The sequence below is a fragment of the Lepisosteus platostomus genome, chromosome 10 (assembly GCF_059453375.1).
Source record: "Lepisosteus platostomus isolate fLepPlt1 chromosome 10, fLepPlt1.hap1, whole genome shotgun sequence".
Lineage (NCBI taxonomy): Eukaryota > Metazoa > Chordata > Actinopteri > Semionotiformes > Lepisosteidae > Lepisosteus > Lepisosteus platostomus.
Genome location: NC_142620.1, coordinates 44,883,302 through 44,910,327, shown reverse-complemented (window position 1 = coordinate 44,910,327; position 27,026 = coordinate 44,883,302). Strand labels below are relative to the sequence as shown.

At 42.0% G+C, this 27,026-nt stretch overlaps 1 protein-coding gene across 4 annotated transcripts in view; it reads left to right on the top strand.

Annotated features, from left to right (window-relative positions):
• LOC148653783 (mastermind-like domain-containing protein 1) overlaps window positions 1-27,026 on the top strand; it is a 124,659-nt gene that overhangs the window by 6,194 nt on the left and 91,439 nt on the right. The window contains exon 1 of one of the 4 annotated variants that reach the window (XM_088649163.1): window positions 877-2,849. The exons of the other annotated variants lie outside the window; for them this stretch is intronic. The gene's annotated coding sequence lies outside the window, so the exon portion shown is untranslated. Of the gene's footprint in view, window positions 1-876; window positions 2,850-27,026 lie in introns of those variants that run through there. 4 annotated transcript variants of the gene reach the window in all.

Sequence of the window (27,026 nt, the reverse complement as noted above, 5' to 3'; positions counted from 1 at the left end):
CACTAGGGCTGACAAAAAATGGTTAATTGAGAACACTGCTGTAGTTATGCTACTACTGTACTTGAGATCTACAGTATTACACATGCCAAGACCTTCAAAGATGCTTTTCTTGGACTTGGGTGAGGATACAATAGACTTGCTTTGTCTATTTTCTTCTTCCTCTGTTCCTGGCCTGATGATGGCAATAAAGGGTTGAGTCTTTTCAAAGAACAATTTCCCATTGTTTGGCTGTATCTCACACTGACTGTTAAACTGAGAGCCCACCAACAGGACTGCCCTTGCTAAAGTGTGATATGAATCCATATACAGGCTTGGCTTCTGACATACTAATCCTATGAGATCGGCTCCCTCTCCCTTTTAGTCATGCTTTGTGAATGTCTGATGCTCCCACTGTTTTGAAGTCCTCCAGGACTCTGTTTTACGATTTGTTCTTTCAGATACTTTGCTAAGGTATTTGACAATGTGAAAATAAACCGTGAATTCCATTTGTGTTTCCTGCTCAGACTGCAGTTAACATTTGTCTTTCATTGCACACTTCTTGTCATGTACATAAGAATAAGATAGAGAGGAGAAATTAAGAGACAAGTTTACCAGCCATCTCCAATGCATGTGTGCTTTTATGTTATAGTATATTATTGTGTTTGAGTGAAATAAGGCTTAAAATGTGTTTACAAAAAGCTTGTTTTTTCAGCATGTTTTGAAGTGACCAGTTGCTTTAGGTGAACTTGTTTGATTGTTGTAAAGGTAATTTAAGAACTCTGTCTACATTGTTTAGTGTACATTTTCAGAGGTTTTCACTCTGAACTAAAATGTATTTGCCTTCAGTTTTTGGGGTGAGTAAAACAATTCTTTTAAGGACATGCCCGGTGAAGTGTTGTTCACTTGGAAACATGAAGTTGTTTTAAGTTTGTAAGTGAAACACCACCTCTCTGACTGGGAAAACATAAAGTAAGGTACATTTAATTTATACCCTGTCAGTCCCTCTTCTTAATACCCTAATATGTTACGGTTTTACAGACATTGTTCCTCTTTTTTTTTTGGTATCTAGGAAATATCAGGCAGGTTTGTGCCGTTAAACTATTTTTCAGATCCTTCAGAACTGACATCCTGTTTATCACTAGTCATATAGTGAAGTGTAGTCTTAGATTCAATTAAACAGGCAGAGATACTCACAGCATACAAGAACAAGTGTTTTATTTTTAATTTTTAAGTGAGCCCCTCTCAGCCAACAGACCAGTGTTAAATAGTTTAGGTTCCTTTACAGAGCTATGATTTCAGTCCAGATGAAGCATTGTGCAGTGCTGTCCCAAGTTGATATGTACAGTAGGTAAGGCAGAGTCCTGGGTTGCTTAAATTAGTGTGGAACAGTATAGTGGACCATCATTAGACATCGCCGCATGTGTTTAAATGAGGGATTCTGACTCCTTTTCACAGTCGCAGGCCTCCAGGTTCTTTAGCTATCTTTAAGTGGACAGCACCTGACCCGTACAAGTGTTACTGGTGTACATAACGTGGTGACAAGCAGGCAACAGGACCTCACTGACTGAAACACAACTTCCAAAATGAGGAACCATGATAGGATTCCACTTCCTGTCATCTCACACAACATGATGCCAGTAGAACACCTTTGAAATGGGTTTAGTTGTCAAATTATATCCGTCAAACCTTCGTTGTCCCAAAATTCGTAGGATCTTGACACTGTTTTTGGCAGAAGTTAAACCGATGCATTTCAGGCAGACGCTCGTTCAGTCAGACCTAGATGTTCTGTATTTCTGTTCGTGGCTGTTACACTACTGGTTGTGAAAGAAAGGTTACCCTGTAGTTTGGAGGCGATTTCCATCATGAATGAGTCACAATTGATCACTCACTGTTGGCCATGTCACTTATTTTCCAAACGGGCTTCTAGTAATTGCTAGCAGTTGCAACCCCAGATGATAGATCAGCTTTGTTATTAAGGCTGGTTAGGCATACAGTGACTGTCTTTACCTGCGTGTATAATGAAAAGTCTCTCTCATTAGGTCACAAACGAAATTCTTTCATTTATGGATGGGCAAAACATAAGGATAGCTCTTTTTATGCATATTTAATATTAATGTGTGCCTGGTGCTGTACATCGGGAGTAGTCAGACTCTAGCCTGGCCTCTACCACTGTAACTTTTCAAACAGCATTAATGTGAAACTACTTCCGTTTAATCTCCCCATTGACCTCTGAGGGAGACAGCCAGTTTCAGCTGCCAGTCAAGTCAGCCATGTGATTGCCTCATGCCATGAAAACCTTGGTTTTATGTTTGGAAGGTTTTATAACTGGTGAAGAGAAAGAACCAACCTGGTCTGGAACTGTACGCAATGGCGTATTATGTTTTTGTAGCGTAACTGAGCTAGCAGCTTATGAGCTGCTCTCTCTGGGCTTTAGTAGAGTCCCAGGAGGAGAGGAGAGATATTTAAACAGGTAGTCAAAAAGGCGTTTCTGTGGAAGTAGTGACTTATTATTTAGCCAGGGAAAGCCTGAGGCTTTGGAGAGCTGGAGCAGTCAAATCAGCCTCTCAAGTTTTCCTGCTGTCGATGGTATGAGTGACACAGCCCTGTGTGGGCAGGGAGCAGAGAGCACGCGCGAACGTCAATGGCTTGCAAAGAAACCTGACCAGGAAATGACAGTGTTGCCTAGGGACTGCAAACAAAACACATGGCTGGCCAGCTTGGAGATATCGGTTCTGTTTTCTTTCCCCTCATTTGCAAAACAACAGCCTCTTTGGAAAACAACACACTTTGTAATTGTTTTGGACTGTGTTAAAGGAAGAAAGGAAGAAATTTTGTTTTGTGCGAATTGTTAGGGATAGTCGGCTGTGTCGGTAAGGTTACGATATGTGAAAGGGAAAATGTCTTTTAATAAACTCTCTTGTTTGTGATTGTGAAACACACTGTAATTCAAGAAACAGATGGGCTTGAAGGGCTGAAAGGCCTCTTCTTAATTGTTACCTTTCTTGTGTTTCTAATTGTTGATATGCTTATGTCGAGCAATGATTGTGTATGTAGATATTCAGAAAGTAATTGGTGAAAGTACCCAAAGGGATTAATCCTGGAGCTGCTGGCATTTAATATCGATGGTGATTTTTTTGTTGGTTGATGTGGCTGTAATGTTTAAAATGAAAAGGAAGTGTCACCTGACTTGGGAAGAGTGAGGCCAGGAGGTGTTTCAGTGCTCTTTACTCTTAACTGTGAATATAAATGACCTGAAGCTGAGTTTTCAACAGTATTCATTAAACTTTGTGGCAGAAAGAGGGATGCTTCTACAGTCCTACAAGCAAAATATACATGTGAAACAGGAAGATGTTGTCCATTTGAAGTATATTAATTGATACTTGACCTTATAGAATCCATTCTGTTTTGTTTGTCATATTTTGCAGGATGGGAGAGCTCAGCAGGAAAAGGGATTTTGGCATGGCAGTGGATTGGACAATACATAAAAAGGGACATTTAGTTTTAATGTCTTAAGAAGGTGGAAGAAAAAAAACGCTGCAGGGTTATTGAAATACTGTGCTTCTCTCAAGTTACAATCAGTAATAGAAGTTGATCTTCATTAAACATCGTACTTCATGTTAAGTTCTAAGGAATTCAGTACATTGCACTACATTCCTTGGATAGTGAGGTAACACTTGGGAATGTTAAGTGTTTTCAGGTAATGTACTTTTTGTCTGAGGGCTGAGTCGTGCCTAGATTAGGGCTCTTTGTGGCTTCTAACAGTCCTGTCAGAGGTGCTCTTTAAAGAGGATTCATCATTAGGAAGCTGTTCCTTTGCGGCTTAGCTAATTAGTCTAATGAAGTCAAGTAGGGAAGCATTTCATTATTTTAAAGCAGTACTAGCTTTCAGGGTGGGCGCAGAACAGCCTGCCTTGGTACACGCTTCATAGTAAAAGGGACTGTCTTCAGCTAGTTGTTTAAACATGTTCTCATGTTTAAATTTTACAGGGCTTTTTTATGCTCATTGGATGTGTGAACTCTTTCTGTTGTCTCTCCGTAAACGATGTCCTGCAGTCTTTTGTGGAGCACCTGCACAGTAACAGAATGCTTTTGCCTACACCAGCTTCACTTGAGGGAGGATGTGGGAACATGATTACTTGCCCCTTTTCTCACACTGTCACCCACTGGAGTCTTACTGAGAACCCTGTACAAAGAAAATAGACCACCTGCTTCAGCGACACCTCTTTTACCACAATATGTAAGCCACTCCATGAGTTTGTAAAGTGCCACATTTTTCCCTGGTACCTGCCAGTAAAAAACATAGACTGCTTGGTCAAAAAGAGCTCATGTTATTGCTTTTTTCACAAAGGTTCACAGTACATTGTTTTAGCATTATACTTTGAGTATAGCCCAAAGACTGTTTCTTTCTTTACTGACTCTTTAAGTGTAATAATCTGGCGGTTGTCGCATTTCGGTGTTAGAATTGTTGATAAAGTTTCTAGGGAAAACCATACTACATAGTTAAAAGCCATGATGTTTATGGAGAGACTTTTAAATCCTACAGTTGTGAAATAATTGTGGTGTACTCCTGTCCTCACTGTGCTTCAGGTATTTTTATCACCAGCTTCTGATAATGTGTGTTAACATCTTTCCTGCTTTACCCTGTGCTTAAATAAGTGTTTCACATATATACATGTGAAACGGGGAGATATTGTCCATTTGAAGTGTTTCGTTCTTTATATTTTAGTATGGAATGTCCTACTAACCATTGCCAAACTGGATTTACCAGTTAACAGTACAGATCTGCTGATCTGGAAAAGAGGCCTGAGCTGCTGAAAGTTTAGGCTAAACGGTTCAGCCACTGTCTCAGCCAACAGGGCCGTTGTTTACTGACTAGGACATGTGGATGTTTTCATGCATTTCACCAGTTGAGTGCAGAGACATCCTGAAAATATTTTTTCAGACAGAATTTGTTTGAGCACCCAACCCAGTAACTGTATCCTGTTGAAAAATGTAAAATGAATGTAAAAAAAAACAACATATTATACCTAGAACCCATTTCATAATTTTTTTTAATTAGGATCTATTGAAAATACCATTTTTATTTATTGCCTTTTAAGGGGAGGCATGTCATTGTAAAAGAAATACTAAAAATAATTAACACTATTAATACTCTTTATAATGTGTGTAATTCATATAGACAGTATGTTATAAAAATCAAACCAGTGCCTGGTTGGATCGAAATCCTTGTGTTGGATCCCTGCATAAAAAGTTAGTTTAATTGAATAGTCTTTTGAAAATCATTCCTCCGCTTCAGATAAAATCACTGCTCTGATGCATTGATGCGTAATGCCGACAAAGTGTCACTCCAGGTCAGCATTTTGTGAAGCAACCAATTTAATTGTTAACTTCGTTGCACTTTTATCCAGCAGAGATCTCTGTTAATGTCAGAGCATGGTCTCAGGTGACTCTCGATGATTCCCATCCTATAGAGTAGAGAAAACCTGAAGTGAAAGAAAAATAACATGATCAGACTGAGGACAAATTGTCAAATCAACTCATTTTTCTGAGCTACAAAGGGAAATAAAATGTTTTGGCTTAAAATGTGGCTTCAGCCGGAGTAGATGGAATCTGTTGCTGTCTGAAGCCGAATGTGCTGCTATGTGTTTTTAAACTATATGATTAAACTATGTGATTACCTCATACAGAAGGCTACAGGAGTCAGAGGCCTGTTGTAACTCTGCCATCCTTTATGCAGTATTTTTTGCATAAAGGAAACATTTGGTCAAAGAAAAAAACCAAGTAGAAATGTAGAGAAATCTTGTTGCTTACACTGACGTCAAGTTATTGTAATTTCAAGCTAAATTACTTACATGGATTCCAAGTGTTTCTTTGATGTTTCACAAATTCGAAGCCGTGACAAAACTCTTCAAACCCCTGATGTTTTTCTGGCCTGTGCTTTAAGTGAAAAGAGGAATTGTAATGAACAAGGACTGTTCCAGATTGACCTTTTCCTAATGAGAAGGGAATGGATTTTAGAGGGTCATGGCTGTACACATTCTAAAGCCGAGCTGCCTTTTAAAAAAGAAAATGTATTGGTAAACAGCGTATTAAGTCATTAGCCCATGAAATATGATCTGCTCTCAAGTATATCACCAAGATTGAGTACCGACACCATTAATAATACACAGCTACAAACAGTCCTTTCTGCCATAATAACTGCAGTCACATACTTGAATAAAGTCCGCTTTTACCTTTTACCTGCTTTTATTGCTTTATATTAAGTACATATATTGCTATTTATTGCAATTCGTGAACAAATCTAAGATTGAGAGTGTCCAGTTCTCCAGCAAATGCTGGGCCAATTGCACTCTTCTCATAAAGATCACTTCTGGCAAATCTAAATCTAAAATTAAATTAATTCAAGTAAGCTACAGTAATTCTAAACTTGTTTCACAGCACACATATCTAAGAGTTTTCCCATTCCTCGAGCCAGGAGAGAGTTTTCAGAAAACTTCCGGAATTTTTGCTTTGTTTGAATACGAGAGATTTTCCAAGAGGAACTCTTAATGTATTATAGTCTGATGATTGTTTACCTTTTGTTCTCTGGTGTCAACTGCTTTGATTCCCTTTTGAATGGAAGACTGACACCCCTGGAAAGAGAAGCGCAGGAGAATGTGGAGCACTGGAGGTTCAGGACTGGAAGATTAAGCTGTCGCCACATGTCAGTTTCGTGAGGGTTGGGTGGCCGTAGGGACATTTGTCTCCACGGTGAGCTGGGAATTAAACGGTCCTAGCCTTGTGAGGTGGAGAGACAGTACTGGGATAGTCTGCTGCCATTGTGGAATAATCCTGATCTTCCGTACACGTTGCGACATGACAGTGTGTGCAAATGTGAGAATGCCCTCGTGTTTCCATGGAGCTGGTGATCCAAAATAGCACTGATTGAATACGTCTGGGGCAAGCTGCACAGTCCTCAGCCGCGGAAGCTCGGGCAAGCGAGGGCTGGCCAACTTCCCATCCGGGAGTGGAACAGGATATCCCATGCATTGGTTTGCAAGATGGTGCTGTGTGTCCTGTACTCCTATGAAACACAGTACAGAAAATGCCACTGTGTACAATTTGAGAACCTATTCCCCAGAAGAGGCAAGTCTCCGTTAATCAGTCCTCATTGCATGATTCATTTTCTGAGTGGGTTCAATTGACACAAGGCCACTCAGTTGAACACAGGTTCAACCATGTATGATACATTAATCCTGGTTTACCACCCTCCTCACAACTGTCATTAAAGACTGCCAGATTATTGATGCATTAGAAAATTTGTGTCAATATCTAATTTGGGAAATCGTCTGAGTCTGAAACTCATGAGTGATTGTGTACTGCCCCCATTGGCAGCTGTTTGCCATTTTCTTCAAGCCACCGGGGGGACATTATATGATGAGTGAAGGTGTCTGGTCAGCTGAAGAACCCCTTGTGTGCAGCTGACAAACTCTTGCATGTAGGCCTCTCGTGTGGCTCAATGGGAAAACGCTCTCTGTGATCACGGGTTCGATCCCTGGGTCATGACGCCGGCGGACTGCGGGCTGGAGTCTCGAAGTGACAGAGTTTTGTGAGTAGGGTGGGAGGGGTCGGCCAGGGCTATCCGGGTTACCCAGCCTCTTGGGCCCATGCAGGTACGCCACGCTGTGGGTGGAGGATGCGGCTCAGTTGCGATGATCTTCCTGCACGGATCTAAAAGGCGAGCGTCTTGAAGAGGCGGGGGGCAAGTTGGAGGAGCTGGCCTGCACCTCCATGCTCTCTCCTGTGTGCAGTCGTGTGGATCATAGCTGCGAGGCGAGACACAGACTCAGGAGCGTATGCCAAATAAAATTGGCGATTCTAAATTTACCAGAAAAAAGAATAAAATCTATGCAGAACCAAATTTGACATTGAATCTGGGGAGGTTGGGAGATTTTATTTTCATCACAGCTCTGTGACACTTCTGGATCCCATGGATGAATAACAAACATTCAACCTTTTTATCGGGTTTTATTTTTGGCACAGTGATAATTAGCAGTTATTTCTTTTGCTTTAGAGTTCTCTGACCTGGCTGGTGGATTGTTGTTGGTTTTTTTTAATTGCTCATGTTAACAGTTAAAATAAAGCAAAATGCAAATTCACTCTCTGAACCCCCGTCTCGTTTTATCGTATTTGGACATGTGCCGTGGTTGTCAGATGACTGGCAACTGGTGCTGCATTGTAAATCACGGAAAACCTCTGATGGGAAAGGAGGCAATTTATCTTGGTCAACCTCTAAAGCAAGGTTTTTGTTTTGCAGAATAATATTTTATCCCCCCTTCATTTGATATTGTTCTTCAGACAGTTGTAAGACTGGAAAAGGGGGCTTACTGGCTTTTCACAGGGTGAGCTTGAGAAGGCGACCTTGCGCCCAGTAGGAACTCTGGGCCTGATCGGCTCAGGGTGGGCCCCTGTAGTCTTTGTTGGGGGGGGGGGTTGTCTGCATGCTAAGACAGGTGGCCGTCTGCTCTGTGCCTCTGTGATGAGCAGGCTAACAAACCTGGTCAGTCGGGACTAGCCAGCTCCAAAAACACAGAGACATCTGGCCGGGCCACAGAAGGGATCGTGTGTAGGAGCAGAAGCAGCTGGCTTGCTTTCCTTGTCTTGTTCGATGTGAATGAAGTGGACACCTTGTAACACGTTTTACAGCATCCCTTTGTTTATCACAGGATACTTGCCGGACACGTTCACTCTCAGGTTACCCTTGTTCTTTCAATCCCTTAGTACGCTGTTCTTTGTTCTGCCAGATTATCAGCGCTAACGAATGCTCTTTCACTGCAGTACTGGACCTGACAGTGAGAACAGTTTTTTTTTTATGAGGGTCTGTCCTTTATTGTATGACTTTGTTAATCCTCCATTTAAATTATCCAGGCCTATATCATTTACAGTGCCATGTTCGTTTTATTCCTGCCATCCCCATCTCAAGATGCATACCTGCTTGCTTGTACATGGAGTGATAGTTTTTGGTACGTTGCGGCACAACTGTTTTTGGAACTGGAACCAAAGGGAGCTTATCAGTTCTATTGTCATTTCATGCCGTAACCTATGATATCAGCTCTGCTTGCATCTTTACTGCTCTGTGTAATTGGAAATAAACCGGATCTGCGTGAGCTCTCTGGATTTGCATGTGTGGCTGGATAGTTTGATTAGCACACGAGTGGCTGCTTCCCTGAAAAGGGCTTGGTGTTGTTCTGCACCCCTTGTGTCCTGCTTCATCTGTTCCCCCTTCGTTTTTGTCTTCATCTTCCATTCTAAAGTCCCAGTGCTATAAACTCTTGGCTACAGGAATTTTCCACGAATGCAAAATCTTCCTGAATTCTCAGGAATGGTGCAATGTTGTATTTTATTTTATTTTTTCCATTTTTCCATTTCCATTTAGGCATGCACTCTTAACATTTCAAGATTTACCTGATTCATTAGAGAAGCCGATTTCCTGCTTCTTCAGCTATTATGTATACTAGGCTATCAATCATGCTCTGAAATGTCACTACTGGTTCTGGTGCATTACATGGTGCCATGTAGCTCTTTGGAGTCCTTTTTCTCCTTTCCAATGACTTGCGGCTCTGGGCACCTTGGTGTTTTTCCACATGGCTCTGTAAGGACTCCTGATTGATTTGTGCTCATTAGCACTATCCCTTTTAACTCTGCTAATACAAGTGCTGTAATGTATTTGTTCTAATCTTTTAAAATTAAATAGATTTTATACAGTGGATTGTGTGTATAGAGCATTACAACTAAAGTCCGAAATTAGATCATTTACACTTTAATGAAAGGCCTTAGATAACTAATCTTGAGTGTTTAAAATGTAAATCTAATTTCAGACTTTTGGCTGTAGAATGTTGCCTACACGCGATACATTTAAATACTAAACTAAATCAGCTGTGCTGTGCAGGAATGGCAGAGAGTCAAGGGTGTGAGCAGTCAGGTTCTTCCTCTGCCTGCCCTGAACTGACAGCACAGTGTAATAATAATAATAACATCACTTTATTAACCCTTTACCATTTCTTGCATTAGGAATTATCTTTTCACGTAGAGCCTAGGGTCAGAGCGCAGGGTCTGCCATTGTACAGCGCACCTGGATCAGTTGGGGTTAAGGGCCTTGCTCAGGGGCCCAACGGAGTAGGATTCCTCTGCCGGCTGCGGGATTTGAACCGGCAACCTTCCAGCCACAGGCGCAGATCCTTAGCCACAGAGCCACCGCTCCGCCCCAATAGCTCTCAAATCAAGGACTTGATTGTGATGTCATAACTTGGGTTAGCAAATGGGCCAAATGGCAGCAGTATGGCTCCATTGTGAAGTATTTTCACAACTCAAAAAAACGCATGCTTAGCAGGTTTTTGGTAGAAAGTGTAATAGGGTAATGGGATCTCTGGGATTCAGAAAAGGGTTCTCCTGTAAATCCTGTAAAGAAGATTCCTTTTGCTGTTTTTGTGAGTTTCCCTCACACTCTTAAGCAGAGTTTGTTGAAAGCTGGACTGACCCCAGCGGTCCGTTCACTTCTTACACCAGTAATTAAGATCGTAATTGTAATTCTCCTGCAGTGCAGTGGTTTGGAGACTCGCATCGGTCCAGAGGGACCAAAGAGAGAAGAAGGCATTTCCTTGCAGTCTGTGCAGTTTGTTTTACTTCAGTGTAAGATGAACACAGTTGGGGGAAAAAAAACAGCTGCTTCAAAACAGCTACCCATGCACTTCTACTTTTCAGCTTTAGCAGCTGTGTGGGAAAGCAGACCCCTTCTTTATGTGCTCAAAAGCAGCAAGCTCAGATTGCAGGAGAACATCTGCTGACATTATCCTTATTAGCATGTTGCCTATTCTTCATGTCAGATGAGAAGAAATGGCATTGAGAGCCTGCAAAAGTCTCGGGGAAGCACAAGCCCTGGTTTCCAGGAGCGCCGCAGAAGTTGGCGGCTGTTTTAAGCGAAGGAAACCTGTGTTTGAACTTTTCCGAAGGCCGGTGGCTGCGCCTTTAAAGCTAATCGATGGCGTGTTTGCCTAGCTGGCAGAGAGTGGAATTGTGCATTAAGAAGCAGCTCATAGCCCCAAGTCCCCAGTGAGCTTTCCAGCAATTATCTTGAAGCTATAAATGTTGCTGTGCTATACAGGGGGAAACTGTAACTAAATAAAATGCTTGAGCCAAACTGGCCACCTGCATGCATGTAGCTGGGGCAAACAATACGAGGGCGAGTGTGTCAGACAATGCCATATGTCAGTCCATTTTGAGGCGCACACAATGATCCAGGGCCAAAGAATTGACGATGGTGGCTCAGCACAATATACCACTAACCATCATGCCCTGCTACAGATAATGCACCCGTTCCCAGGAGCAGTTGGCGGGGTAACCTTGGTAGCATCGCTCAAGTGTGAACCGTCTTTCTCGTGGATACAAATGGAAGAATATTTTAAATTATTAATCAAAGGAAAAGCTTGATGGAGTTTATGTATTTTTGTTTCCAGGATAAACGCAAACCGGCGCAGGAAGATGAATGGTTGCAATCATCTAGAAATGCTGTTATTTTTCCTCCTCTGAATTCGAAATGGGATTTCCATTATTGTTTTGGCTCATATGATGATGTCTGTATTGTTAATGTGTGAACCCTCCCTTCGTTTCTTGACATCTATTACCATAGTTTCCTGCTGCTCAGTAAATGGATTGAGGATTGTGCAGCGTTGTTCTATTGTAACAAGGTATCATTAGCCCTGGCTCCCTGTGTCTTTGTATTTTAAGATGTTGCACTGGGTGGAGGGGGGGGGTATGAGGTTATTAACTGCTTAATATTAGAGAAGATGTCCAGCCACGCAGAACCATTTGGTTGGATTTGTTCTCCATCTCTGTAGTTTCCCTCACTACACGTGAGGGAAACTGAGGAAGAACTGAGTGGGAAAGCACTGGGATAGGTGAGGCTCAAGCACCCCCTCCTGTCTTGTTGCTCTACTGAAAAGGCTAAAAATTATTCCACCAGAAGAGAAAAGTTTTCTGCCCGCTGTGTGTTTCTCACAAGTGCTCACATGGGAGTTGGCTATGTTATACTGTCGTCTCTCGTTTGTGCCTGTCCTGTTGAGTGTAGCCCCCCACCTCACCAGGAATGACTAGGATGGATATAAAATATAAAAGATGAAATACAGTAATAAGAAAAATTGTAAGATAACTAATCCGCACGCGCTAAATTCTGCTTCTGAATTTCATTAACCTGTTTTCTGATGTGGACCTGATCGTGAAAGGCTGCCCTATTATTCCGTTGGGCTCTGTTTGTTTTTCAGGAGTGTGAAAAGTGTGCGCGTCTGTACAATCCTAGCCGTCCATTATCTGGTTACAGTGATGGATAAAGCTTGTCTGGTACCGCAGCCCCAGCTGTGCCCAGAGACGTGGCGCCTCAGTGTGTTCCCGTTTTGTTCTACCTCTCTCATCCGGCCCGGGTAGCATTACCGCTAATCTTCCCAACGGGTCACCTGGGTGAAGCGTTCACGTTCTCCGCGCACAGTGCCAGCACCTCTCGTAGCTCCGACTGTTAGATTAATGCCTGCAAGGAGCATTCTTTCTTTCTTTTTTTTTGAGGTTCTTTCAAGGTTCTTCTCTGGGCGAAAGACGATTGGTTTAAGAGGGCAGCCTTGCACACAGTGACAGTTTCACTCAGGCTCAGAACGGGAAGGGCAAGATAAATCCTCATGGCAATGTAAGAGGCAGGCAGGAGATCCGAGGACGCGCTCTCCCTTAGTCTACTTTCTCCTTGCTAATCCGTCACGCCTCACATTTGGACGAGACTCTCCTCTCGCAACCTCCTTCCGTCAATTCTCTGTCCCTCCTTTGTTCCTCACCTGCTCCCAGTCTCCCGGGATGACACACAAAACGTTTCCTCTTTTCCTTTTGTTTTCCGCATCTTTTCTTGGGAGGGGGAGGGAGCGAAACAGGGTATTGTGAGTGTCAGGAGTATGCAGATGCACAGGAGGCACACTTCACGATTCTTAGCTTTTTGTGCAGACTTCCGTGGGTACCCAATTCTTCCTCGAGAAAGCCTGTGAAATAGGCGTCGTGTGCTGTTGTACAATCGGAGAATTTTAAACCCCCCCCCCCCCTTCTTCCCTTCAACGCTTTTTACTGATCAGCAGGTTATTTAAAAAACGGGAGGATTTGAAAGAATTTGTGATGCCGGTCAGCAGCCTACCTTGATTCGTTTATCTGTTTAGTTTGATTCAGAGCCATTGTTCATCTGGAGTTATAAGAGCTACTTGCCCGTAGTTTCTCAGTGTTCTGTACTTTAACAGTGTGCTTGAAGGAGCTGAGCATGGATGAAGAGAAATACGATCCAGCTTTAATGTTTAAAGGTGCTTTATGCTGCCAGGAGCTTGATCTGAAATGTGATCTAATCAAATGAATTGTGTGTGCATGATCTCAGCTTCTTAGAATCTTCTCTATTTTCATAGAAATGATACAGGATGGTAGCTCAGTCTAGAACATTATAGCTTCTTGTCCTGTACCTGCTCTTCAGAGGTAGCCAAATGTCCCCATGCTATCGGACAGTTTTTGATATACCTTTCCTTTGAGGGATCAAAAGTTCCTGCAATTTGTTCACCACACATGAGCATTACCTTAAAATTAAGGTTTTACCTCCTGGTGTGATGAGAACCAGAAGAAAAAGCCAAAAGCCATTTAAAAGCTGCCAGGCTGTTCCAAAGGAAGGAAGTCTTTGCTGGTCACCACTTCCATCATCATCATAAAAAAAAAAACATTTCGCTGTGGAGCTGCTTGTACAAACATAAATTGAACTCTCCCAAGAACTGAAATTGTTTTTCTGCGTGACATAGAGCTGCTTCTGACAGGGGAGCTCTGCAGCCTCCAAAGAGTCAAGTAATCAAAACTGGGACAGAGAAAATGAAAGGATTTCTGGGCAAACCCAGCAACCTCGTTTGTCTTTCCGTGACGCTTGAAAACAGAGGTCAAATGTCAAGACAGACGCAGGATCCAGTTTCAGTGCCCTTCTGAGTGAAGGACAGAGAAACAGAGGGTGAATGTTCAAAGGCTAAATAGCATTGATGACCAGAAAGGGTTAGTGGCTCTTTAACAAGTTTGCAGCACAACGTTGTGTCAAACAGTCCTGTTCTTTTTTTCTTCTTCTAATTTTGTCACTGTGCAGTAGGCATCAGTGTCTTCCTGAGGGGTTCTCGGAATAAAATCTGAATCTCCTTTGGAGTGTTTAGTCCTCATCGTAGAAACATCAGAGCAGATTTAAAGAAGCAGAAGGCTCTGGTGGTAGCATTCTGCAGTGTTTCTGTACTGATTAAATTCACATTACCGGCACTGCTGCTGCTGCTGCTGCTGAGGGTGGAAGACTGCAAATGCTCCAGGAACCGAAGCTAAAGTCACCTTCAGGCAAGAAGCACTCTTGCAGTGAGTGTTGACAGCTCAGCTCTGACAATCTGCTGCTAAAGAGTGGAGGGAGTTGAAGCCATGGCACTGTGTCTCTGTGCCGGTACCCTGTGAGAGCACAGAAGTGTTGGGCAAGGATCTTGATAGGATCACCCCGATCAGAACTGCAGCTTTAATAAGGTTGATTTAAGATGTTCTAAGATTTAGCAGGAAATAATTAAAAATGTCCTTTTTTAGTTAATGGGGAAACTGCAAAAGCAGCAAATAGGGAGCATTCTGCTGATGATTGTGTGTGCCAGCCACTTTTATTGAGGGCAGCAACCAGGCAGTGAAATTAAATACCATATAACAGTAGTCAACCAGAATTGTTCATGCCATTTTTCCCCTCCTACACTTAAGTCTGTTTTTCTTCATCTCCTATAGTTGACATCTACAGTTTTTTCTGAAATCGATAGTAACTTAATCAGCACTTGAAACAAGAAAATTAGGGGTTCTGACAGGTATATAGATGATATATCTTCAAGGATTGCTCTGGAGGGTATACAAAACTATAAAGCAGGAATCAGTATCCTTGAACCAGTATTTTCTGTTCCAGTAAATGACGAGAGGCTCTTGTGTGTCTCTTGAAGCTCTCTCTCTCTCTTTCTAGCAGAAATTGAGCCCTTGTCCAGACATCACTATTTTGCTGCCATGCTGTGACCTGACTAGCATCCTCCATCGACTGGCCAACCATTGCTTCTGTAGGTGCTGCAGGGCTCATGGTGTGGTAAATGAGAGATGGCTTGGACAAGTCAGCGGTTCAGAGGGAAGTGTGTATGTGTGAACAAGAATTGTCGGGATGCAACTGTTGGCAAACAGGATAAACATGTTACAAGCTGATTTAGTGACATCAGGGAATCCCATCAGGGAGAGCTTGCCTATGTGCTGTGTTTTTAGGAAACATGCTCAGAAATCCTGCTCCTAGGTTAGGTTTTTATCTGATTTCCTTTGCTGCTGAGGAACTGGCAGTGAGGCAACGAAATCTGCATTATAAAAAAAACAATAAGAAAACAATGACCTGAAGACTTCTGTTCTGTCTCTGGAAGAATAAAAGGCATCCTTTTTTAAAAAAAACACCATGTTTGACAATAACGCCTGTAAGAGTGTAATTTTTGCATTAATGGAGGAGGGTGTTCAGCTTTACATTCAGTATTCCATCAAGTTATTCCATTTCTCCATTAACACAAACGCCATTTTTGTTTTAATTGTAACTCGAGTGAAAGGTTTTTCTGGCACGTTCAGCCCTCCTGAACTCAGGTGCTGGTCTCTATCAGCAGGTGATTAGTCTAGGCCCCTGGGGAGATTGGATTCTTCACTGAAGCCGGGAGATGACCAGTTCCCTTTGCAGGAGAGGGCACTCCTCTCTCTGTCTGTGTTTGTTCGGCAGACTGCCGAGGGACTAAAGCATGCAGGTTCTGGAGGCCTGAACTCACCATGCAGCTGTGCTGGCTGGTTGTTTAACGAACACTTCAAAGACATTTTGATGTGAGGGGAGGGAGGGTGTTATTATAACATAAATACAACCGGGAGGAATGTAAGCACTGCCTATGTAGGAGGTGGAATTTCTTTATTGGTGTGGGCTGGATGGCGTGCGGTTATCTTCAGGCTATGTCTGCCATGAAAGACTGAAAGGCCTAACCAATACCATGAACCCTGTTTCACCCCCAAGAGCTTTTGTCAGTGCTGTCTCTTGCACTAAAGCAGACAGCAGGCTCACAAGACAAGCAAGGTCCCAGTGCCAGGGGGGAAAATGAGGAGAGAGCCCTTTTTATCCCTCGACCAAAACAGGGGAGAGGAGAAGGGAGAATGGTGAAGGTCTCCAGTCTAATAATCGTGAAGGAATGGAAAGTGAAGGTTGTAAAGGCAGCCCAGAAATTTATTGATGCTTTCCAGTGTACACAGGCTGAAATGTGGGAAGGGCTCACCTACAGAACTTGATATGGGGGATTCTGAGAGCCAGCACAGATACAAATGATGCATTATGGACTTCATATTGGAGGAGCTGTCATTAGTCTGAATTTATTTTAGAGCAGTAATATGTTCAGGGAAAGTTGAGCATTAAGGTGTTTTAAAATGGTCAACCTGTCTGTTTTATTCAATGCAAGGTTTGTGACGCAAAGAGCTGTGTTGTTAAATATCGTAATGCAAGACAGCCTTAAGCTTAGTGGAAACAAGGAAAGCAGCCTTGTCCAGATTATGCATTTTTTAAAGCAGAGGGGAAATGAACACCCTGTGTTGTGTGGACCAGTGCAGCACTTTAAATAGTAAGGAGATGCAACTGGATAAGAATTACTTCTTATTTTGTTTTGTGTCAGTACTGGTCATTTACTGATTAGAATGCACAGATTAAACCCCTTGAGTTGAAGTTTTGGATTTAAATCCAGAGTTCCCCGTCAGTACTCGTGGACTGGTCTATGCTGTGATTTAATCATGGCGATTAATAGTTTATTAGATATTCACTCTATGCCTTTGGTTTCCAGTTATACTCAGTGCTGTGAGGATCTGCTGTTGGTTGATTCCTTTTCAGAGGGTCAAACCTATTTTGTGCTCTGAGGAGCGTATTGACCTAGTGTGAGTTTCTGCCTGACTTTAAAGTGTACCCAAGTTAGGGTAACATTTAAAATAAGTAAAATGAATCCCTTCTGGATATTTGGCTCAAGCTCTGACTGGCAGAAAGTATAATTTTTAGTTTTCTATAGCAGGGAAAGGGGGTTGAGTTGTTTGCAGTGGCAGTAGACAAAAGGGTTTCAGTTTTTTAGGGAAGAACATATTTATCTGGCAGACAGCCCCAGAAAAAAACACAAGTATAGGACTGGAACTCTCAGCAGAAACGAGAGCTGCTTTTTCCTTCTGCACAGTGGAGAAGGAAGCGCTTCTGCCTCGTTTGTTGCTGTCGAGAATAAATATTTTGGTCGGTTTAACTGGCCTGGGCTTTTTGATTACTGTTACATAAATAAAGCTCAGAGTGTTTCAAAGGGGACAACAAATCTTGTCTGACAGGAAGTTCTGAGACACTGTGTTTTATTTGCAATTACTTGTGCTGTATTAAAGGCAGTATATATGTAAGCTATGAGCTGAGTGCCATTTGTGTGCACAGGGAGTAACAACCTCTTCACTCTCTCTCTCTCTCAATCCAGCTGTGGCTGGCCAGGACTGTAACATCAGGATCTAATAAACACAGAGAAAGGAATCAGTTCCACTTCACTTGTGTGCACAGCTGCTGAAAATGACATCACTGGTGTATGAGGGCATGTTTTTTATTATTTCTTGCAAGAGAAAAGGGGGCAGTGCTGCTCTTAAGAAATGGGCATCGTACCAGCCAGCTCCTCCAGGTCTGTTAGCTGCTAAATGGGGTTGAAGCACCTTTTGTGTAAAAATGGGCTGCTGCCTAAAAAGAAGAAGATCTGGTATCCATTCCACTGTCCAAGCTGTCCGTTAGATGTTCAAGTTAAATGGTCCTGGGTCCTGTTTTCTATATCCTTGAGTGTCTGTGAGTTAAGAAGTATAGGTATGGTGGACAAACACTGCCTGTTTGCACTCAACAGACTGCTTGTTAGTCAGGAACACTGAGAGCTGGTCTTTCGATAGCACAGAGCTGCCAAGACACCAAGAGGAAGTGTCATGAGTCAGTATGTGCAGCGAGCCAATCTCCTGGAAGATGGTCTTTCATGGTGGAGTGGGACTCAATTAACCTAACAGTGCATTTTTTGTAATGGCACGTTAAGTTGTTGTGACAGGTGGAAGTGTTGGTGCCAGATCTTAAAACACCCCTTTTCTAATGAGTACTGAACGTATGAAAATTTCCCCCTCTTCTCAGGCAAGTTGTGAACATTGGATATGTAACCGAGTATGTAAATTGGCAGTTTCTGTTTTTCCTGCAGTTTCAGTATGTCACTGGACGCCTCTGTTTTGTATTAACACAGAATTTAAAATCCCTTTTTTGGAGCTTAAAAAAATTCTGTAGCTACGCAAATTTTGGTTCCTCGTGTTTTAGTTTCCTGATGTAATTGTCTCGCTATGGTCAACCTGTAACTTAGACCCATAATTCATTTTTAAGTGGTGCTATCCACTGTACTTAATTGCTTTTAAACTGTGGTACTGATAACGAAATGAGCTGCGATGTTGGTTTGAACTCGACAAAGCCGAGTTGAAATTTTGGATCAATTACTGGAGTACGGAAAATATTGTGCCCAACAAAAGACGGAGATTCTGCCAGCATCCCTATAGCAAGCCATTTAAAATCAATCTAAAATGGCATTTGTAAGGGCTTTGGGAAGAGATTTTATGAACAACACTGCTTTTTTTATAACAAAGTGTTAAACTGAGTATGAAGAGGTGACAGGAAAGTGCTCATTATGGGTAAGAAATTTAAACAATTGACTTCCTTCAATGGCTATCATTCTCTCTAGTATAAATAACACCTGCCTCAGTGTTTTTAACTGAAAACACAGTCTGATCTCGGTTTTTCAGAGCTACTAAAGGTTCCCTGGATAGTAATATTTTACGTGCTTGTTTTGCTACAGTTGCACATCCAAATGATTCTGGGTCTGCTTTGCATTTTTTTTGGGTAGTCTATTTGCATAACAAAACCCTCCTGGCAGTTTTGTCTTAATTTCAGAAAATCTACAAATGGCTTTATTTTATTTTTTTGTCATTCAAAAATCTGGAAGTTCACGATGGCAGCTGCCGATGGCAGCCACCCTATCAGAGCTCAGCTTGCGTCCATGGCACCTGATAGAAAAATGGTGGTTTTTGGAGACTCTGTGCTCCAGGGAGCTGCAAGCGAGAGATGCATCAGGGACCATGAGTTAATAACAAACTGTTATCTCCCTCGGACCATGGTGGCTGTCCATAGGGCAAACAAGCTCCTCTCAAATAGGCGATAACACATTTGTATTTGTTAGGACAAAAGGCATCGGCTGAAACAGCCCACTTTCCATAAAAAACAAATTCAAAGACCTTGGAAACAATCTGAAGAGCTGGTTTTCTGAGGTAGGAGGTTTCTGAGGTCAGACATGAATGTTAACCCATGAACACAACACGTGCCTGAGGGCATGATGGGCTGAAGGAGGAACCTTAGATTTCAACTGGAAACCTTTCCATGGCAGAGTCTGTCTGTCTGTATAGATAGGAAGGATGTAGTAGTTCAGGTGGGTAGCTGCGTCAAGCATGCGTAGGCTGCAAAGGAACAAGTAGTAGGTTTATTCCATGCTGAAAAAAAGAAGAAAGAAAACACAATGTTTCGGCCGTGGAGCCTTCTTCAGGTGTGAAGAAGACACAGCTGGAGAATGCTCCACGGCTGAAACGTTGTGTTTTCTTTCTTCTTTTTTTTAGTATGGAATAAACCTATTACTTGTTCAAATATAAATTTAGTTTAACAATCCTTACTTGCTCTTAGATAGGAAGGATGCCCACTGATAAGAATCCAAAGAAAATATTCAGGGGAGATACAAACGTTGATCTCACGGGAGACCTCAAACAAATAAAAAAATAAAGAAAAATACAACCTCAAAGGACCAGGAGTTTAAGTTCTTGTGCCTAAATACTGGAAGGGTTAGGAACAAATTGCATGTACAATAGACGCTGCTGCATTCACATAAAACTGTGACGTAACTGTTCAACAGAGAGCGATGGTGACAAATATAGCATTTGTGGGTACAAGTGTTCTGGAGAGAAGATAAAGATGGAAGAGATGCAGGTGTAGCACTAATGAGAAAAAAACATCCAAACACAGGAACATATCCTAGAGAAATCAAGGCTCTCGGAATCTATATATTTATACAGAAACAAGTCATAGGGCATCAAATGAGTATGCTAGACCTCGCCACAAGACGTACTTGTGTAAAAGAAGTGGTTATCATGGGGGGAATTAATTATCCTCATGTAGATTGGGAAAAAATGACCAGGAATTAAAATAATCTTAAACTGAAATAGTTTGATAAGATTAACAACTAATTCAGTGTGTTGACCAGAGCACCAAGAGGGAATGCTTGTATTGGTATAGTCTTTTGGAATAATCAAGATACAAATGAGGAAAGCTAATGGGTGAGAAAACTGTAAGGGACCTGTAATGTGGTGTGCTTTTGAAAATGTGTAGGTAGAGTCCAAATCAAAGTTTTATAGCTTCTGGACAGCAGCTTATGAAAGGAATGGGACAGAGTAGATATGGAGTCAGTAGAGAACATATGGCAACAGTTAAATAGATTCTGCCTGAATCAGCTGAGCAGGTTGATCCCAAGAGTGAATAAATCAAAAGCCGTAAAGCAGGCGTCCAAATGGTTAAATAAATCAATTAAGAAAAATATAAGGAGAGAGAAAACGCTTTATAAAATGGTTTTAAAAGATCATGATCTAGTTAAAGGAATGTCATAGTGAATTGCAAGCACAGGCATAAGCAGAATTTTGCAATGGGAGCTAAAATAATGAAAGTGTTTTGTTTTGTCTGGTAACAGCAAAGGAATATTTAAAGGTTGAAAAGGGTCTGAAGGATAATGGGACATTTTTAAAAGAAGAAAAGTTAGTTGCTTGATGTATTACATGAATATTTTGCTCATGTTTTTGCCAAAGAGGAAACTGTTAACATGTCTAGGCTGAGCAAGTTCTTTATTAAATTTTATTAGCATAGAGGAGACAGAGGTATAATCACTTAAGATAGCAAATCTGCAGGACCTAATGGTATTCTGCCCCTTCTACGTAAAACATCAAAATATGTTAGACTTCAAATTTTGGCAAACCTCTTCAAGCATTCACTCAAAACAGGGGTAGTACCCATTGACTGGAAAATTGCAAATGTAACACCATTCATCCATAAAAAGGGCAACAAAATTGAACCACATAATTTTACACCAATAAGTGTAACATTTATTACATGTAAGATTATGGAAATTATCATTATAATTAGAGTATCATTTGTAGGATTCAATGGGAAGTCAGCACTAATTTAGAAATGGCAGGTCTTGCTTAACTTGTCCAAGAGCTTTAAAAAAGCAATGGCAGTAGAGAACTTAAACAGAGCATATCTTGTCATATACTCAGAAGACGTTTTATAATAGTCTTCACAAATAAGAAATACACATTTTAACTTTGAGATGGCATTCAAGGCAATTCGTGTCTTTGGTTTAAGAATTAGAACAACATCAGATGTTTATACATGTTTATTGACACATTTTTTTCATTTTCATCACAATTTGGAGATGCACTAAAAAAGTCATACCATATGTTAAGGATATACAGTAATGTTAAAGACAATTTCTGTCAAGAGATGTTATGTTGGAATTGTACAGTGCACTATTCAGGTCTGATTTACAGTATTTTGTAGAATTATGGTGACCATGTTGTAGAGAGAATATTAGTGCTCTAGAATCAGTTCAGTTCAGAGGACAACCTGTGTCTTAACCGCATGTCCTACACAGACAGGGTAAGGGAATGTACCTTTCCAGTCTAGAATAGAGTTCTGAGGGACTACCAAGGGGGACCTGACTCAAATATTTAAAATCATTAGAATTTAAACATTGGTCTGTGGGAGTATCAGACTGCCAAAAGTAGCCATTAAAGTGTCCGTAATCAATTGGGTGAAATGGATCTGATGAAACCGGCCAAAACAAACTTTGTGGCAATCTGTTTTTTTTTCTGTATTACTTGTACATAGCATTCGTTTACCAGTGTTGCCTTTAAGATAATTATAAAGCATTCAGGAGTGGGATCACTCAAATGTTGCTAAATTCCATTAAATCCTTAAGTCTGCCCTAGTGCTCTATTGAAAACCCAGTCAATAGAAACTGCTCCCTCAGTCTTTCATGTCCCATGAGTGGAAGGGTATTGCGCAAGTCATCTTGAACACATTGAAAAGTAGTCTTTAGCTGAAGGAAGAGGGTCTCATGTTTAACACTAAACGTTTTTTTACACTTAAGATATTTTGTGCTGTCGTGCCATGGAATTCGGATCTCACAGTCATGTGCAGTTCGTCATATATGGAATTAATACAGCCTCTTCCTTGCCTCTCTCTCGCTGGCAGCTCGGACGGTTGACCTTGCTGCAGTACGCTGATGTCCATATGAGCCGGCCTGCGCTGGGAGGGGGAGGGGCAGTGAGGCCTCAGTAAGAGAGAGGTGGGTGGTTACCTCCACCACCCAGCCCCCTCCCTGCCAGTTTCCAGCAGTCTTCCTAAGCTGACATTGATTAGCGTGGATGCTTGTCTCCTTTAGCACACTCAGGCCTGGCTGTGGACAGACCCAGCTAATCGAATCCATTTCGTAAACAGATGAAGACTATGTGGTTGGCTTTTAAAAGTGAGGACAGCATGGACACCCCCAAGCTTGGACAACCTTTTCTGTATATTAGTGTCCTCTATCCCATGAGTGATGTAGGTAGGTAGGTTAGTTCCCCTTTTCAGACCATAAAGGCCCATGGGGGAATGGGGGGAATTGGGGCACCATTTTTTCTCAACCATCCGACACTGGAGGTGGAGGTGATGTGGTCATCATCATGCTCCGGCCGGCCTATTACCCCCAGAGGGATTGACCCCCGGTACTCGTTTGGCAAGCAGGCTGAGTGGACCCGGGAGCCCTCTGGAAGGAATCAGAGCAAGCTACTGTACATCGCTTGCCCCTACCTGGGATTGAACCCTTGACGCCCTTGCCATCTGAGCTACCACGGCTCCCCCATGAATGTTGTGTCTTTACACACAGAGTAAAAATTCTACATTTTTACTAGTGTAAACATTTGCAAAATGTAAGAGTTTCAAAAGAAAATGTTTCTGTACACAGAAACATGCTGCCTGATGTCTTTGTTTCTTTTTTCCACTGGGCTGCCGGTCTGTCACGCACTGGAAACCATTTCATTTCATCAGTACAGCATCATGTGAGGATATTTCCTTCCGTTTTTTTAGCCTCAATTGAATATTTCATCTTGTACTTCCCAGCCCAATCCCCTCACAATGTAGGCTACTGTTGTTTTGTGTTTTGGGGGAGGGGCAGTGGAATTCATTTGGCTGTCTTCTTTTGACGCAGTTTCAAGCTTTATTTGATGAAACTGCCTTGAAGTAACATTCCTTTAAATAAGTCAGTCGGAAGCTTTCCGGCTGCAGCCTCGTGTCTCAACGTTAAGTGCTAGCACCCTGACTGTACGCTTCATGAATATTTGATATGCCTTGTTCTCTCCTTCTACCATGCTGAGCCCAGAATGGGATTCTGTGAGCCAGGGTAGGGTCTCTTAAAAGGGTTGTGTGTACTTTATGTTCCTCTGTTAAAAAGCCCGCCAGCACAGTCCTTGAAAGCAGTCTGCTATTTTTCCCTACTCCACTTTCAGATAGAGGCTGCGTAGACCTTACCAGGATTGAATATCTCTACAGGCACTTTGCCAGGGTTTATAATACTGTTTCTGTATTAATATACATAAGCGTTTCATATTCTGTGTCGCAGAGAGGAGTGAGTTCGAAAACTGGGCATCTTGTAAAAAAGAGACCCAGTTGAGATAGAAAGGGATTGCGAATGAAGCCCAGTGAAGGAGTGGATTTGCCTGTGTGCACAGTGACACCAGTGGCTTGAGTAAGAGGGGAGTAGCCAGAACAAGGCAATGATTGCTGTTGCAAAAAAAGGTTTAAGTATGTGGTCGAAGGCCTAAGCTGTGCCCTTCCTGAGTGGTTACTTAGGTTTGCAAATTAATTCCGTGCTGCATCAGCTTATTAGCACTCGCTGCCTAAATCTTCCCTCCGTTAATCCCGACGTAAAGGAAGAGCGTTGCAGGGTGTGGGTGTTTGGTGTCTTCTTGCAGACTGGGAGTCAAGTCCAGCATGGTGGACCTGGGTGATGACATTTTGTCAGCCCTCGGCTGGAGACCTGTGATGCATTCATAGAACTGGCCAGGCATTCACAAATATGTCGCAGGTCACACTCAAAACCCGCCTACCCCACAGTGGCCACTGGGAATGAGCTAAACTAATTAGGATACTTGCTGAAATACAAATAACATCTGCACCAGGAAATCGAACTTCAGCCTGAATCTGGTCAAGATGAACAGCAGAAGGGAATACCTTTCCTGCTTATTCGTATTTAAGGCAATGAATGTAGATTTATCAGACGTTTAGCCGTTTCACAAGCATAGCTACTTACTAATTGCAATACAGCTGTAACCCATGTCTACTGACTGCTGAAACCTCAAGCCCTCTGGCCATGGGTAAACAGTACCAACTCCCACACTGCAGGAAGGATAAATACCTTTGTAGATCTCCTGATATGACTGTAAGGAGTGCACTGGGCAGCTATGAATTATTGTCTCAGTACTGAGTAAACACCCAGAATATTGCAATCTAAATGTGTGAGTCTGGGTCGTATATCTTTTGGAGCAAGAATTTAAAGCCACACATGTATGCCGGAAGCCCTTGGGTCTGTCAGTTATGAAGAGGCTTATATGTTTTTCTTGGGATTGAAGGCATTTCATTGGACGCAAGACTGATATTGATAAGGCATGATGCTGATCTTTAACGCTGTTGTATTTTAAAGCCTCTTGGAAGCAGTGTATTGTAATTTGCAAGTCTTGCTCTAATTAAGCATGTTAGGTTAACACTGGTCTAAAAATGTTTGCTTTACAACTCCATCCATACGGTGAGGCTTGAAAAAAAGTTGTCATGCATAGAATTTTATTCTTCAACCAAATGGTCAACAGAATGCTATTATGTATCAATGGAGTCATGTTTTTTTCAATAAACATTTTTCTGGTTGTGATTCCTTATAGTTGCATTGATTGTGTTCAGTCATATGTTCTTTACAGAGTATTTTGAAGGCATAGATGACTGCAGGAAACAAAAATTGTTGCTGAAAAGTATTTTTTACAGTGGGTATTACTGCTATCTGTTCATAAGGGAAAGGGTAGTTGCAGTAGGTAATTCAGTCCCAGGAGAGGAGAGGTTGGAGCTAGTGGAGTTGCAAATCGAAAAGTCAAATTTATTCCTGTAACCCAGATCCATACAGAGGACTTCAATGTAACGAAGCTGTGTGTTAAGACATCAGAATGCAGAAGTAGACTTCCGCCTCAAAGTAACCTCGAAACACAAGGGAACGTTTCCTCTCCTGTTCCCTCTCCCTCTCGGCCTCCCGATGACCCTGGCTCTCATTTCCTCCGGGATATTTGCCTTTTTTTTTTTTTTGGGGTGGGTTGAAGGAGTTGCCTTCTGCTGTCTTTGTGGCTACAACAGACACAGCAAGAAAAAAGTGCTGATAGCCTCCTGTTTTCTCTTCTGGGCTCCGAACCCAGTGGCTCTGAGAAAGGGAGAGAAAGAGGTACCTAAAACTAAGGACAGCTCTACCTCTGGGAAAAGAAGACAGCCTTGATGGAGGCAATCCAGAAGAATTCGATCATGCTTTGACGGCTGCTGTTACTGCGTTCAGCACTGTGTTGGGATTTTTCTTTTGACAGACCAAAACTTTGCATTTGTGTAGTACTTTTCAACCCAAACACCCTGAAGCGCTATACATATAAGAGAGTACCTGCTTCTTCCACCTCTGCTGTGCAGCTCCTGCCTGGGTAACTGTGCCAGCAGGCCAGGTGGAGGAGCGAGACATGACTGAATTACAAGGGAACTGTAGAAAGACCTGATTGTACAAGTTCATCCCAAGATAACACCCCAACTGGCCAGCAGGATCATGGATCGGTTTTGAATTGTCATTTTGTTTTCCATACAGTGCGTGCATTTACAGATCCTTTCAGAAGCAGATTCTTGCGGACATATAAGGGAAATTGTCCCCGATATAAGTCACACGTGAGATGCAGGCAGTGATTGCTGGTGCTGTAGCCTTAGACGTTTTATTAGCAGTCTTTTATTAGCAGATGCAATCTTACTTCCAGAGAGTTTTGGAGTGATTGATTTTTTTATAATCGTTTGCATGTCTCGTGATTGGTGTATCGCATGGAAGAGTGTTAGAGGTTATTCTAAAGGAATGGAGCACAACCTGTGTTCTGGTTGTCATTGTAGTTTTGGGGCAGGAAGATAGTATAGAGCCTTTCCTTTTGAAGAATATGTAGATGACTCTTCACCAACCACAAAAGTGAGCAGACAGAAATACTAATATCTGACAAATGATACAGGGTCTGAAGCAGAGGTTCAGCAGGCTGGCTATACCACTGAAAACTGTATGTACTGTGTAATACACAAAAATGTGTTCTTGATATACAGCAAGTTGCTGTCCTCACCGTTTATCTGTGTGTTTTAAGAGGATCTGTTATCGTTCTAGGCTCGATTTTTTGTTGTGGAGGATGTTGAATAATATTATGGTGAACTCAGCCCCCCTCTGGCAATCCTAACTGTTTTATTTTCACATCGTGAGGCAAGTGCCACTTACCAATTTTCAAAATGTCAGACTTCAGCTTACTAGTCTGTCACTCTATTGAAATGCTGATGAACTGTGACAGCAGAAGTATTACTGACAGTGAGCTATCAGATACGGTAGGTAATTCAGTATCTTGTACTTTGGACAGTCAAACCTCCATTGTATTTAGCAAAAGGGAAAAAATTGCCTTGAAACTATGTTTACAAACAAACTGCAGAAAGTTGCATTGCAATATACCTTTTTGTATTCCTGGACATTTGAATGAGCTGTTTCATAAACCCGTTT